Source organism: Bos indicus x Bos taurus, chromosome X (assembly GCF_003369695.1).
Source record: "Bos indicus x Bos taurus breed Angus x Brahman F1 hybrid chromosome X, Bos_hybrid_MaternalHap_v2.0, whole genome shotgun sequence".
NCBI classification, from domain to species: Eukaryota; Metazoa; Chordata; class Mammalia; order Artiodactyla; family Bovidae; genus Bos; species Bos indicus x Bos taurus.
In genome coordinates this window covers 67,803,969-67,819,825 of record NC_040105.1, presented here as the reverse complement: position 1 = coordinate 67,819,825, position 15,857 = coordinate 67,803,969, and the positions used below count along the sequence as shown (strand labels likewise).

At 39.5% G+C, this 15,857-nt stretch overlaps 1 protein-coding gene and 1 pseudogene across 1 annotated transcript in view; both read right to left on the bottom strand.

The window, feature by feature from the left end:
• The window catches only part of SLC16A2 (solute carrier family 16 member 2), a 132,600-nt gene that overhangs the window by 25,441 nt on the left and 91,302 nt on the right, over positions 1-15,857 (bottom strand). The window lies entirely within an intron of this gene.
• Positions 11,429-11,543, bottom strand: LOC113888237 (annotated as a pseudogene).

Genomic DNA, 15,857 nt, shown 5'->3' with positions numbered 1-15,857 from the left:
TATTTTAATTGGAGGCTAATTACTTTACAATATTGTGTTGGTTTTGCCATACATCAACATGAATCCACCACGAGTGTACACGTGTTCCCCATCCTGAACCCCCCTCCCACGTCCCTTCCCATACCATCCCTCTGGGTCATCCCAGTACACCAGGCCCAAGCATCATGTATCATGCATCGAACCTGGACTGGCGATTCGTTTCAGATATGATATTATACATGTTTCAATGCCATTCTCCCAAATCATCCCACCCTCGCCCTCTCCCACAGAGTCCATTTTCTTGATGACATATAGCATTGAGTATCTTTTAATATGTTTATTTGTCATCTATATATTTTCTTTGATGAGCTGTCTGTTAACGTCTTTGGGCCATTTTTTTTTTTTTTAACTGGGTTGATCATTTTCTCATTGCTGAGTCTCAGGAGGTCTTTGTACATTTTGGATAACAGTCCTTTATCAGATATGTCTTTTGCAAATATTTTCTCTCCGTCTGTGGCTTAGCTTCTCATTCTCTTGACATTGTCTTTTGCAGAGCAGAAGTTTTAAATTTTGATGAAGTCTGGTTATTTCTTTCATGGATTACGACTTGGTCTTGAACCTAAAAAGCTGTAATCAAACCCATGGTCATCGAAGTTTACCCTAAGTTATTTTCTAGGAGTTTTAGAGTTTTGTGCTTTATATTTAAGGGCTTCCCTAGTGGCTCTGATGGTAAAGAATCTGCCTGCAATGTCTCCTGGAGAAGGGAATGGCCACCCACTCCAGTATTCTTGCCTGGAGAATTCCATGGACAGAGGAGCCTGGCAGGCTATAGTCCATGGGATTGCAAAGAGTCAGACATGACTGAGCAACTAACACTTTCACTTTCAAAGAACTAAACAGTTAGTGTTTATACTATAATAGTATTTCATGAAAGATATAAATTGAGTCATATAATCTGTGACTTTTTGAAACTGGCTTTTTCACCCAGCATGATTCCCTGGAGATATATATTTGAAGTTACTTGTAGACAGCTTATGGTTGGAGTATTTTTTTTCCTGCCAATCTCTGTTTTTTATTTAATGTATTTAGAACATTTGCAAGGACAATCATTGATTTGTGAGAGTTGGACCATAAGGAAGGTTGAGTGATGAAGAATTGATGCTTTTGAATTGTGGTGCTGGAGAAGACTCTTGAGAGTCCCTTGGACTGCAATATCAAACCAGTCAATCCTAAAGGAAATCAACCCTGAATACTCATTGGAAGGACTGATGCTGAAGCTGAAGCTCCAATACTTTGGCCATCTGATGTGAAGAGCCAACTCACTGGAAAAGACCCTGATGCTGGGAAAGATTGAAGACAAAAGGAGAAGCGGGCAGCAGAGGATGAGATGGCTAGAAACATTACTGACTCAATGGACATGAATTTGAGCAAAGTCTAGGAGAGAGTGGAGGACAGAGGAACCTGATGTGACAGAGTTCATGAGGTTGCAGAGAGTTCTTTCTTCCTTCTTGATGATCCAAGATTCCATTTTCTATTGTTTCCTTTCTGTTTGGAGAAATTCCTTTGGCCATTCTTTAAAGGTAGGTCTGCTGGTGGCCATTCCTTAAAGGTAGGTCTGCTGGTGACAAATTCTCTTGGTATTCATTCATTTGAAAATGCCTAGATTTCCTCCTCCTTTCCTGAAGCACAGTTTGACTGGATATGCAATTCCGAGTTGACAGTTTTTTCTTTTAGAGCTTGAAAAATGTTTTATCACTTCTTACTTCTGCCCTCTGTGTTTTGTTTTGTTTTGTTTATGAGAAATCCACTATCATTTGATGGCTTTTCCCTTAATTAGGGTATCACTTCTCTCTCAATATTTTCAAAATTAGTGTGTGTTTATATTTCAGAACTTTGACTCTGATGTGTTTTGGCATAGATTTCTTTGAGTTCATCCTCTTTGTAGTTCATTAGCTTCTTAATACTGTAGGTTTGTCTTTTGTCAAATTTGGGAGATTTTCAGCCATTATTTCTCTGAGTAATTTTTCAGCTGCACCTTCTTTCTCCTCTCCATCCAGCACTCTTATGATGACAGGAACATTACATCTTTTGTTATAGGACCACAGTTCTCTGATGCTCTGTTCATTTTTTAAAAATTTATTTCCCCCTCTTGTTCACATTAGATTATTTTTATTGTTCTATCTTCAAGTTTACTCATTCTTTCCTCTGCCCTCTCCATTATTTAATGGAACTCATCCAGTGAAATTTTTAAAATTATCATTATTTCAGTTCTATGTTTTAGTTCTAAAATTTCCATTGTTTCTTCTTTATATTCTCTATTTAGTTGCTGAGACTTAGTATTGTTTCACTCATCTCAAGTATGATTGTAATTGCTTATTAAAGCATTTTAATAGTGGGTGCTTTAAAATGCTTGTCATGAACAAAATTTATATTTAAAATGTTTGTCAAATAATTTCAACATCTGTGTCATCTTAGTGTTGGTGGCAGTTAATTTTCTTTTCTCATTGAAGTTGAGATTTTCTTAATCTTTGGTGTGACAAGTGGTTTATCTGTTGTACCTTGGGCATTTTGAATATCATAAGGCTTCATGTCTTACTTAAACCTTGTGTTTTAGTAGGCCTACTATGACAGTGTGCCAGCAAGGTATCTCCTCATTATTTCTAGATAGGGTGGAAGAGATGGGGATGGAAGTCCAGGTTCCCTGCTTAGCCTCCATGGATACCATGGGGAGGATAGGTGCATTGTTATGGTGAGCAGGGGTTGGTGTTCAAGATCCCCACTTGTCTTCCTCTGATACTTAACTGGTTGTGAGAGGTAAGAGTCTTTTCTTATTATTTTCCATGTTGCTTCAACGGATCGTATACTGAGTGATGCTAAATGTCCTAGTTTCCTACTTGGCATTCACTGACACCATCTTTGTACCTCTTCAGAAGTGGGGGGAGAACTGGAGGTTACAGTCTAGCAAGGGTGAATGTCCAGTCTCCCTGCATGGTCTCCACTGACACAGTGTTTTAGGAATAGGCCTTGTTGCCACTAAGAGGGAATGAAATTTCTGGCTCCCTACTCAGTTTTCTCTAATACTACCTTGGAATGGTAGAGGGACAGATTAGGGCACCTTGTTACAACTGGGTGACTTTATAAGTCGAGTTTCCTTATTAGGCCTTTTTGGTAAAGGTCAGAAGAGACACATTTTTCCCCATGGTGTTTGGTTGGAGTAGAGTGGCTATTGTCTAAAACTTTTCTGTCTTGCTAGGCTGCTCCTTTCTTGGTCTTTTGGTTAGAGAAATCAGGATTTTCTTGGTGCTCATTTTATCTGTCCGTATTGGCATTTCCCAGTTGTAAGTTTCCTCAGCTCCCTGTATAAGATATATGAGGCAAAAAAAACCAAAACCAAAAACAAAACACAGTTAATTCACCACTGTGTTGTTCCTTGAGTCTTGAGATACTTAGTCCATCAGCTTTCTTCTCTTTACCTTTCAGTCTTCTTATATGTGTTTTATATTTAATGGCCAGTGCTTTTAGCCACACTTCATGGGAGGTATAATAGGGAAAATTACTTTGATATAGCTTTTGATGCTAAACATACATTTTAAAATGAAGCTATTCATCTGTTTAACAGTTATTTAACATCCTCTCTGGCCCAAACACATAGCTATCCTACAGCACTGAGGGTGCTAAATAAGTGACATATGGTCTTTGTGGTCAAGGATCTCACAGTAGAATAGGGGATACTTTTTACATAGAGCATTCCCTGGGTCAGGAAAAATCCCTGGAGGAGGAAATGGCAGCCCACTCTAGTATTCTTTTCAGGAAAATCCCATGGACAGAAGAGCCTGCTGGGCTACAGTTCATGGGGTTGCAAAGAGTCACATATGACTGTGCACCCACGCATGCACAAAAATGTATAAATCACATGGTTTAAGACCAGAATAAAATTTTTATTTGAAGATTTTCAGAGAGGTCAGACATTCTAAGTGAAAAGAAAAGTTGCTAGATTAAGGATGTATGTGTATGTGCTCAGTCACTCAGTCATGTCCAACTCTTTGTGACCACATGGACTGTAGCCTGCCAGGCTCCTCTGTCCATGGGATTTCCCAGGCAAAAATTCTGGAGTGGGTTGCCATTTCTTACTCCAGGGGATCCTCCTGATCCAGAGACTGAACCTGTGTCTCCTGCATTGGCGGTTGAGTTCTTTACCACTGAGTTGCCAGGGAAGCCCCTCAACTTCTAGTGTGTGTGTACATGCTAAGTTGCTTCAGTCGTGTCCGACTCTTTGAGACCCTGTGGATGGTAGCCCACCAGGTTCCTCTGTCTATGGGATTCTCCAGGCATGAATACTAGAATAGGTTGCCATGCCCTCTTCCAGCAGATCTTCCTGACACAGGGATCGAACCCACACCTCATTATGTTTCCTGCATTGGTAGGCAGGTTATTTACCACTAGCACCACCTAGGAAGCCACCAATTTCTAGTACCAATTCTAAAAAAGTACATACATATGCTCACCATAGTTCTAAAAAATGTGAAATCCTTGTATTACCAATAGATGCAGGGAACTTCACATTGCATTCTTGAAGAGGCAGAATTCCATTTGCAAGAGGGCCATCTAGTCCTTCTGCCTTGAATGGAACAGCTCCCTCCCTGCTCTCATGGTTCAGAGTACAGGGACCACAGGATGGGCTTTCTGAGCCACACACAGCACATGGTGAATCCTCAATACACGGTTGGCTTGCCATGAAGGAAAGAAACATCACACACACACAGCCCAAGCACCCAATGAGGAGGGGCAGGGCAGCAGGGAACAAGAATGTGGCTAACTGGAGAGAAATGAAACAGAGCAGAACTGCAGGATCACCTGCTCAGCTCCCGAAGGCATGATAGGACAAGCCATGACAGGAGGGTCAGACTGGTCCTTAGGGGCAGGGGAAGAACCATCTCAGTGGCCTGGAGATGACAAATCTTTTCCTTGGCTAAGAACATATGAGTCAGGGGCTCAAGCATCCCAAGGATGTTCAAGGCTGGACAAGGTCCTTCTTATCCCCTTGGGGCACCTACTGAGAGCCAACAGGACAAGAAGGCCACCTGAAAACCAGGCTGACAGTGCTCACCCCATTGCCACATAGCTGGGTCTCCTTTCCTCCTCAGAACAGTCTATCCTAAGCCCTCATGCCCCAAGTAATTCAACCAAAGAAGCAGTCCTGGAAGGGAGCAATGGCCCCAGGAGAAAACCCAGCTTGTGCCAGCCCCAGGATGCACTAATGACTATGCCCATTCCAAATCCTGAAAGATGATGCTGTGAAAGTGCTGCACTCAATATGCCAGCAAATTTGGAAAACTCGGCAGTGGCCACAGGACTGGAAAATGTCAGTTTTCATTCCAATCCCAAAGAAAGGCAATGCCAAAGAATGCTCAAACTACTGCACAATTGCACTCATTTCACATGCTAGTAAAGTAATGCTTAAAATTCTCCAAGCCAGGCTTCAGCTATATGTGAACCGTGAACTTCCTGATGTTCAAGCTGGATTTAGAAAAGGCAGAGGAACCAGAGATCAAATTGCCAACATCCGCTGGATCATGGAAAAAGCAAGGGAGTTCCAGAAAAACATTTATTTCTGCTTTATTGACTATGCCAAAGCCTTTGACTGTGTGGATCACAAGAAACTGTGGAAAATTCTGAAAGAGATGGGAATACCAGACCACCTGATCTGCCTCTTGAGAAATTTGTATGCAGGTCAGGAAGCAACAGTTAGAACTGGACATGGAACAACAGACTGGTTCCAAATCGGGAAAGGAGTTTGTCAAGGCTGTATATTGTCACCCTGTTTATTTAACTTATATGCAGAGAACATCATGAGAAACGCTGGACTGGAAGAAACACAAGCTGGAATTAAGATTGCTGGGAGAAATATCAATAACCTTAGATATGCAGATGACACCACTCTTATGGCAGAAAGTGAAGAGGAACTAAAAAGCCTCTTGATGAAGGTGAAAGTGGAAAGTGAAAAAGTTGGCTTAAAGCTCAACATTCAAAAAATGAAGATCATGGCATCTGGTCCCATCACTTCATGGCAAATAGATGGGGAAACAGTGGAAACAGTGTCAGAGTTTATTTTTTGGGCTCCAAAATCACTGCAGATGGTGACTGCAACCATGAAATTAAAAGACGCTTACTCCTTGGAAGAAAAGTTATGACCAACCTAGATAGCATATTGAAAAGCAGAGACATTACTTTGCCAGCAAAGGTTCGTCTAGTCAAGGCTATGGTTTTTCCTGTGGTCATGTACGGATGTGAGAGTTGGACTGTGAAGAAGGCTGAGTGCCGAAGAATTGATGCTTTTGAACTGTGGTGTTGGAGAAGACTCTTGCGAGTCCCTTGGACTGCAAGGAGATCCAACCAGTCCATTCTGAAGGAGATCAGCCCTGGGATTTCTTTAGAAGGAATGATGCTAAAGCTGAAACTCCAGTACTTTGGCCACCTCATGTGAGGAGTTGACTCATTGGAAAAGACTCTGATGCTGGGAGGGATTGGGGGCAGGAGGAGAAGGGGATGACAGAGAATGAGATGGCTGGATGGCATCACTGACTCGATGGACATGAGTCTGAGTGAACTCCAGGAGTTGGTGATGGACAGGGAGGCCTGGCATGCTGCTATTCATGGGGTCGCAAAGAGTCCGACAAGACTGAGCGACTGATCTGATCTGATCTGATGTCCTTCCCTGGTTGCCCACCATGAAGAATCCTCTGCAGGATACTGTGACACAGTGGCCTCTGTCTCCACATGTCTCCTCCTTCTCTTGCTCACTACTGGATCTCTCTGTCTCAGGAGATCTCCCCACAAGTGATCAAGAGAACATACTCTCCCCCAAGTTCACCCCATAGCCAGGCGCTTGCTTGGACAATGGCTTACTAAGAAGGAAGGGGCAGGGATCTTGGGCCACTTCTGTCCCCCAACTTGGCCACCCACCCATCCTGGATGAGGCAGGAAAATGATACCAGACTCCATGCCCCTTAGTCTTTCACAGAGCTTGGAGGGGTAAAAAATGTAGCTGTGATTTGAGCTCCCAGAAATGGAGACCACATGAAATGTTTGTGGAGAACACAGCCAGAGGACCTACAGCACCATCAACACAGACCAGAGCTCTGGATAGCTGACTCCCCAGAGAATGGATGACAGCAAACATAACTTAATCAGAGGCAGAAGACTCACTCAGGCCCCCAGTGACATGCCTGGGAGAGATATGCCCACCTTCTCCTGGCCACGAGTGCAGTCAGATGCACTCAGCACAGCAGACAGGGGAAGGGCCGCCAGATAAAAAAGGTAAAGAAGATTAATGACTGAAGAAAAATAGCATAATTGTTAGCAAGAAAAGTTATCAGAGGAAATTTTATAAGCAAAAAACAATCAAGGGATGACTATATTTAAAAAAAAGAACCAATAGTGATAATACAAATAATGATAATTATAACCGTGCTGATGATAAAAGAGTGCTATCAGTTATTCTTTATCTTTCTTGCACTTAGTTTCCTTTTTTGGAAAATACAAGACATGTAGAGGTTTTCTAGAATGCTTGACAGTCCTTGAATCAAAGCTAGAGAGTTTTTTTGTCCCACATATTACCCCTGGGCTTTCCTGGTGGCTCAGACAGGAAGAATCTGCCTGCAATGCAGGAGACTTGTGTTCAGTCCCTGAGTTGGGGAGATCCCCTGGAGAAAGGAATGGCAACCCACTCCAGTATTCTTGCCTGGAGAATTCCATGGACGGAGGAGCCTGGTGGATTTACAGTCCATGTGGTCACAAAGAGTCGGACACAACTGAGCAACTCACACACACACATATTACCCTTGCTCTCATGAGGTAGACAAAGAAGTGTTTTTGATGAAGTAGTTGAGATGTGGGAGAGTTCAAAGGGTGAAAAATAAATTTTAATGGGAGATATAGAGGGTCATTATAAAAAGGGTCTTTATATTTATAAAGGGTCATTTATAAAGAGGGTCTTTATAAAAAGACTTGGCAAAATCAGAGATAACACCCCACAGTGTTCTATTAGGCAGAAAGCATTTTTTTCCAGTGAGCAACTGTCCTAAGTGCTAAGCAAGTGCCTAATTTCTGACTAATAAACTTTCTGTCCAACGTAGCCCAGGACTTTAAGGATTAAATATGTACAAACCTATCATTCACAATTTTCTGCCAATGAGTCCCAGAGTTCTCTTCAGCTTCAAGTACTACCCTTAAGTGAGTTAAGTACTCCCAAAAAGTTGGCCCCCAAAAGCTCTGTACCTGAAGTGAATACAATGTCTGTATTCATTAGGCACTCCCTCTTTTTTTCCTCTAAGCACCCATTGCCAGCTGGGTTTCTGTTGAGCCTGGGCAGTGCAAAAGCAGAACCCTGGCCTCTCCAGCTCCATTCTGGACCTATTGGCCCTCAAGTTTCCTTATATTCAAAGTCTTTTCACTCAAGTGCCCAATTAGTGCTCTGGCTCCTTACCCAGGCTCACAGGCTAAAGTCTTTGAAATACAGGGAGGCTGCTCAGAAAAGAACTCTAATGTGAGACCAGATTCCCCACTCCTTGGCTGCCAAAAGCCAAACTCTCTGAGCTCTCCCTCTGAGTTGGAAAGGGGGAGAGGGTATTCTAAGAGCCAAACTCTCCAAATAAATTACAGGCTTTCACAAATTCCTGTTACTGTGAGGGAACTAACAAAAGCTCAAATGAGGGAATGATGGAGCAAGGCCAAAGAAAAGGCAAAGCTGGGTAAGGGTGGATGAGAGAGAAAGGTGAAGGGGGGTGACATGAGGGCAAAGCTGTCCCCATTTAAGAGCCCCTGCTTCAGGACAAGGTGAACAGTATGATGAAAGACTAGCAAACAGTATTAGGAGGCCACACTCTGAGGCTTGCTTAGTACCCAATTTCTTAGTACTCAGTTACTGTAGTACCCAATGCTAAGCGGAGAAAATGTCACTATGAATTGGAGTCTCTGTTGCCAGAAATATTCCTGCTTCTGCCCCATCTCCACTGTTATTTAGAGTCCCAAGAACATAGTAAAGAGACTAAACCTAGTTGTGATAAGTGAGCCTAGTAGGAATGGCATAGATAGGGCATGGGGACCATGTGGGGTTGGTGGCAGGTAGCTCAGGACTGTGCTGATGGTATGCTGGCACATCTAGCCAGGTGATCAGCACACCTTAGTAAGATGACTGAAAGCACTGGTGGAATACATTTAAAAGGATGCAAATAAAAGCACTTTAGGGATCAGCTAGGGTGTGTAAAGAAAAAAATGCAACACTTTGGTCTTCCTTAGGGAATGAGATGGCAGGAGCCCTGCCCATCATTCTCTCTGTGGCTGACTAGAGAGTGACCTTCAACTGAGCTTCATTTTCTGTTTCTTTAGCCTTGTACAGAGCTTAGAGTTAAGTGCTAGGTAGCTATTTTTCCAGGGAATAAATGTAATGCTCTTGTTCAGGAAAGCTGATTCCAAACCTTTTTCCATATTCTGATAAACATTATATTGAGAAGCTTTTACTTCCAGCTTTCAGCCTATCTAAGTCCATTTACTTTGATAGCTACTCACCATCCACTGTGTCTAGAACTCTTCTCCAGATCTGTAACAAGCCTTTATTTAAAAATCCCATAAGTGTTTTCATATTTGTCCTGACATTTTTTATTTTTTCTCTTCGTTAGAATGTGATAATGTTTTTCTTGGTTGGCACAGCAGTACTGGAAAACATTCTTTTCCAAGCATTCATCATCTAAACAAACCCCATTTTTAACCTTCCACACTTTGTCTTAAAACATGCCAACTTTGATGGGCTACCTACTTTTGAATGTCAAAACTTGTAAAGTCAAATAATCACTGAAAACATAAGTTGTCTTACTACCCTCTTATTACTGTATTTAACCTCCTTCTCTGTGCTGCTGCTGTTTATTTACTTCCATTTTTGGAATCAGAAGATCTAGAAATCAAGTTTCTAATTTTACAAATAGACTGAAGCCCGGAGAGACTCACTTGGAAGTACCCACATAAGGTCTGAAAAGGCAGTCTTTCTAACTTCTGTCTCAGTCCTTAAGGGATGACAGGTTTTACTTAATGTCTTATGGCTACTGATTTGGCAACCACTGGTGTAGGACAGTGGTCAGTTATCTACTCTAATGGCTAATGTATATGAGTGGTGGTTCTTAAACCCAAATCATCAGTGCTTTAGAGGAACTACAGACTGAAACAGTTTCATCAGTTTTATCTGAGGGGGCTGGTTAGCACCTAGAAACTCTGATTATCAGACATGAATTCACCTGATAGAGTATGGAAAGGAGGCAGGAGTCAGTAACAGAAAATAAGGAGACAGAGAGATGCACATATCTAAAATGTGAAGATTGACGGTAAGCATCTTACTAGAACTGCAAAGTGTTAAAAATGAAAGGGCCCTCAAGAATCATAGAGGGCATGTATGGCAAAACCAATACAATATTGTAAAGTAACTAGCCTCCAATTAAAATAAATAAATTTATATTTAAAAAAAAAAGAATCATAGACGGTTAACCAAGATGGCTTCACTGGTGAATTACAAACATTTAAGGAAGAAATAATAATAAGCCAACACAAACTCTTACAAAAAATAAAACAGGAGGCAATACTTTACAACTCATTCTATGAGCCCAGTGTTAACCTAATACCATAACCAGATAAAGACATCACAAGAAAGAAAACTTCAAATGAATTATCCCTCATAAACACAGTTGTAAAATTCTTAACAACATTTTAGTAAATTGAATCCAACAATATATAAAAAGGATAAAAATAATGACCAAGTGATATTTATTCCAGAAATAAGACAAGAAGAAATAGAAGACATACAGATTATAAATAAGAGCAACATAGTTTTACAACTATCTCTATCTACAGACAATATGATTGTCTATCTAGAAAACTTTAGAGACTAATAAAAAGCTACTATTAGTAGAAGTAATAAATGAGTTAAACAAGTTCACAAGGTATAATACAAAAAACAATTGTATTTCTATATATTAGCAATGAATAATTAAAAATTGAAGTAAAAATGCCATTTACAATACCATCAGAAACTTGAAATACTTATGGATAAATTTGATGAAAATAATGGACACACTTGTGGAAAATTTGACCTCTACAGTGAAAATTATAGAATTTTGATGAGCTAAATTGAATAAGACCTAAATAAATGAAGGGATATATTTTTTTCATACATCAGAAGACTTAATATTGTTCATATATTAATTCTCCCCCAATTTGTCTTATAGACACAATACAATCCCAATCAAAATCCCAGCAAAGTTTTTTTTTTCATAGAATCTGGCACTGATTCTCATATTAATTTGTAAATGTAAAGGATATATAATTGCAAACATAATTTTTACATTGAAGAACAAATTTGGAAGATATATAATGAGTTGATTTTAAGACTTTTTTTTTTTTTTTTTTTTTAACCCGGTATTCCCAGGCGGTCTCCCATCCAAGTACTAACCAGGCCTGACCCTGCTTAGCTTCCGAGATCAGACGAGATCGGGCGCGTTCAGGGTGGTATGGCCGTAGACCGATTTTAAGACTTACTATAAAATTACAGCAATTAAGACATTATGGTATGGGCATAAAGATAGACATATTGTTCAATGGAACATAACAGAGTCCAAAAATGAGCCCACACATATATGGCCAGTTGATTTTCAATTAAAAATGTCAAAATAACTCAATAGGGAAGGATAGTATTTTTCAACAAATGGTACTGAATCAACTGAATATTCACACAGAAAAGAACAAAGTTGAACTAATATCTCACACCATACTCAAAAATTAACTCAAATTGGATAATAGACCTAAATGTAACATTAAAACTATAAAACTTCTAGAAAACATAGGATAAAATCATAGTGAACTTTGGTTAGACAAAGATTTCTTAAATAGAGCATGAAGATCACAAAGTATAAAAATAAATAAAATTGACTTTATCAAAATTTTTAAATTTATTCTTCAAATATACTTAAAAAAATTTTATTGCAAGATATTTGCCTTACAATATTGTGCTGGTTCAAATATACTTTTGAGAGAATTAAAAAACAAGCTACAGACTGGGAGAAAATATTTGGCAAAAATATATCTGATAAAGGAGGATTTATTTCCAGAGTTCATGAGAATAATTTCTTATTTTCAAAAACAAGAAAATAAAGAATCTGACTGAAAATAAGCAAAAAGATTTGAACTGACAGTTTTCCAAAGAGTGGTAAACAAACACATGAAAAAAATGCTCAACATCATTAGTCATTAGGGAAATACAAGTTAAAACCTAATGAGATGCCAATACACACCCATTAAAACATGTAACATTTTTTAAATTGACCATACCAAGTGTTAGTGAGGATTTGGAACAACTGGAACTCTTGAGTTCCAGTTGAATAGTTGCTAGGACTGTAAAGTGGTGCAATAACTTTGGAAAACAGTTTAGAAATTCCTCAACTGGTTAAATATAGAGTTACAATGACTCAGCAACCCTCCAAAATGAAAGCATATGTGCACATCAAGACTTGTACATAAATATTTGTAGCAACTATATTTGTAATAGTAAAAAAACCTAGAAGCAATCATGTCCGTCAATATGTAAATAGATAAACACATTGTGGTATATCCACATCGAGAAATGGCACTCAGCAAGAAAAAGGGATGAACTACAGATATATGCAACAGGTTGGGTGAAACTCAAAACAACTGTAGTGAGCACAAGAAGGCGAATTTTAAAATGTCTACTTTTTATTCCATTTATATAAAAATATCTAGAAAATACATATTAATCCATAGTGATAGAAAGAAGAGCAATAGTTGCCTGTAGTTAGGAACAGGATTTTGGAGGATGATAGATATGCTCATTATCCTGAATATGGTAATGGATTAATGATGTATACATATATCAAAACTTCTCATTTTACACATTTTAAATGTGAGTTGTTTATTGTATGTCAATTATACCTGAAGAAAGCTATTCAAAATAAAGTAACATTTCCTTACTTTTAAAAACAGCTGCATATTTTCACAATTGAAAAATTGGAAAAACAAAGAAGGAAGGCAAAAAGAACTCCATAATCCCAATCACTTGAAGACAAGTATTTTTACCTTGATATGTATTCCTCCAGATTTTTCTATGTATATATATCTATATAATTGTTTCAAAGACAATATATATAGTACATGTGACTTATAAGCTGCTTTTAAATTTTTAAATATGTTTTGGAAACCTTTCCATGTTAATAAAATTTAACACCATCTCAAAATAAATAATGGAAGGAAAGAAGGAAGGTAAGAAGGTTGGAAAGAACAAACCAATGATACATGCAACAACATGGATGAATCTCAAAATAATTTTGTTGAGTTTTGTTGGCTTGAAACAATTTTGTTGGCTTGAAAGAAGCCAGAGCTTACCAAAAAATACATATCATATGACTCTAGCTATGCAAAACTGTAAAAACTACAGACTAATTTATAGTGAGAGAAAGCATATTAGTGGTTGCCTAGGGAAGGACAAAAAGTAGAGTGGGAGAGAGATAAAGAGACACAAGACAACTTTTGGGGGTGATGGGTATGTCCATTACTTTGATCATAGTGATGGTTTCATGAGTGTGTACACAGGTCAAAACTTGTCAAACTGTATCTTTGAAATATATGCACTTTACTGTATATTAATTCTTTCTTAATAAAGCTTTAAAAAACCATTAATGGGGAAATCAAGGCTCAGAGAGGACATAAACTATTCAGGAAGACATAGTAGGTCCGTTGCTGCTGCTGCTAAGTCGCTTCAGTCGTGTCCGACTCTGTGCGACCCCATAGACGGCAGCCCACCAGGCTCCTCTGTCCCTGGGATTCTCCAGACAAGAATATTGGAGTGGGTTGCCATTTCCTTCTCCAATGCATGAAAGTGAAAGTGAAGTCGCTCAGTCGTGGCTGACTCTTAGCGGCCCCATGGACTGTAGCCTACCAGCTGAGCCAGAACTAAAACCCCTATCTTTGGACTCCTAACCTAGTGCTCCTTCCACTGTACCACAATGCCCAACAGGCCTCCAATGATCTGTCCAACCACCAGGCAAAAGCAGCAGGGATCAGATGGCTGACTTTCTAATCTTTGCTTTCAAGAATCATCAGTGCCTCTATCCTGCATCGAACCTGAACTGGCGATTCGTTTCTTATATGATATTATACATGTTTCAGTGCCATTCTCCCAAATCATCCCCCCCCACCCCCACAGAGTCCAAAAGACTGTTCTATACATCAGTGTCTCTTTTGCTGTCTCACATACAGGGTTATCATTACCATCTTTCTAAATTCCATATATAGGGATGGTATGGGGAGGGAGGTGGGAGGGGGGTTCAGGATTGGGAACACGTGTACACCTGTGGTGGATTCATGTTGATGTATGGCAAAACCAATACAATATTGTAAAGTAATTAGCCTCTAATTAAAATAAATAAATTAAAAAAAAAAAAAAAAGAATCATCAGTGCCTTTGCAGAGCCAGAACAAGAAACAAATGCTGAAATGATGAGCTACTTCCAGCCCTGAGACTGAAACTAGATAGGGCTCTGCCCTCAGCTTTGAGAACACTCTTGAGCTAAGGAGGTAGCCAGTTTAGGTAGTTCCTTTGAGTAGGCAGGTGATAGCTCTGTGTCCAGAAGCAGCTCTCCCCATACTTGCAGTCCAGTAATTAGTAAGGAAACCTTGGATGGTAAGCCTGAGACATATGACAGGGTAATCAATCAACAGAAGTCTGGCTGATAGGATCAATAATTTTTTGATCCTCAAATCTGAGATAAACACTAATGTTAGTGACACAGTTAGGGACCTCCTGCTATGGCTTCAAGGATGTATGAAGGCCACAGTAAATCTCACTCCTGAGATTAGTCCATGTTCCTGCCTCTGAACAGGAATCTGCTGACAATCCCTAGCACTGCTGGATTCCTTATTAGAGCAGAGAGACGGGAGGTAGAGAAGATGGCAGAGGGAGGCACTGGGGAAACATGGTAGAACCCATTTTTCAATGTAAAGTACCTTTTCCAAGAATACTGACCCTTTCTATTGAGTATTTTATAAAAGAGATGGAGAAAATAAGGAAAAGAACAGAGGAAGAAAAATTAAGTTCCTGCATGCCACAAGTGGTTGGTAACCTTCTTCCCAACTGAGAAATTTCCTATAGCTTCAACCTGGCCATCCTGGAACCAGGCTGGGACCTGTACCACTACAAGGAAGATTCTGGAATGGATTACTCTTTCTATAATGTATAGGTTAAGAGTACAGTCTCTGAAGTCAAATAGACATGGGTTTAAGAACAAGATCTACTTACTTGCTGGTTGATGTTGAGCAACTTTCTTCATATCTCTAAGCCTCAATTTCCTCATCTGGAAAATAGATATTATAAAAGTGCCAACTACTGCCTGGATGGGAAGGCAGTTTGGGGGAGAATGGATACATGTATATGTATGGCTGAGTCCCTTTGCTGTTTACCTAGAACTATCAAAACATTGTTAATTGGCTATACTCCAACACAAAATAAAAAGTTTTTTTTAAAGTGCCAACTAAATGTTTGTTTTGTGAAGATTAAGTGAGGTACTATAAAATACCTGACATGAATAAACACATGAAAAGATGCTCAATATTGCTCATTATTAGAGAAATGCAAATAAAAACTATAATGAGATATCACCTCACATTGGTCAGAATATCCATCATCAAAAATTCTACAAACAATAAATGCTGGAGAGGGTGTGGAGAAAAGGGAACCCTCTTGCACTGTTGGTGGGAATGTAAATTGTTACAGCCACTATGGAAAACAGTATGAAGATTCTTTAAAAACTAGGAATAAAACCACCAAAT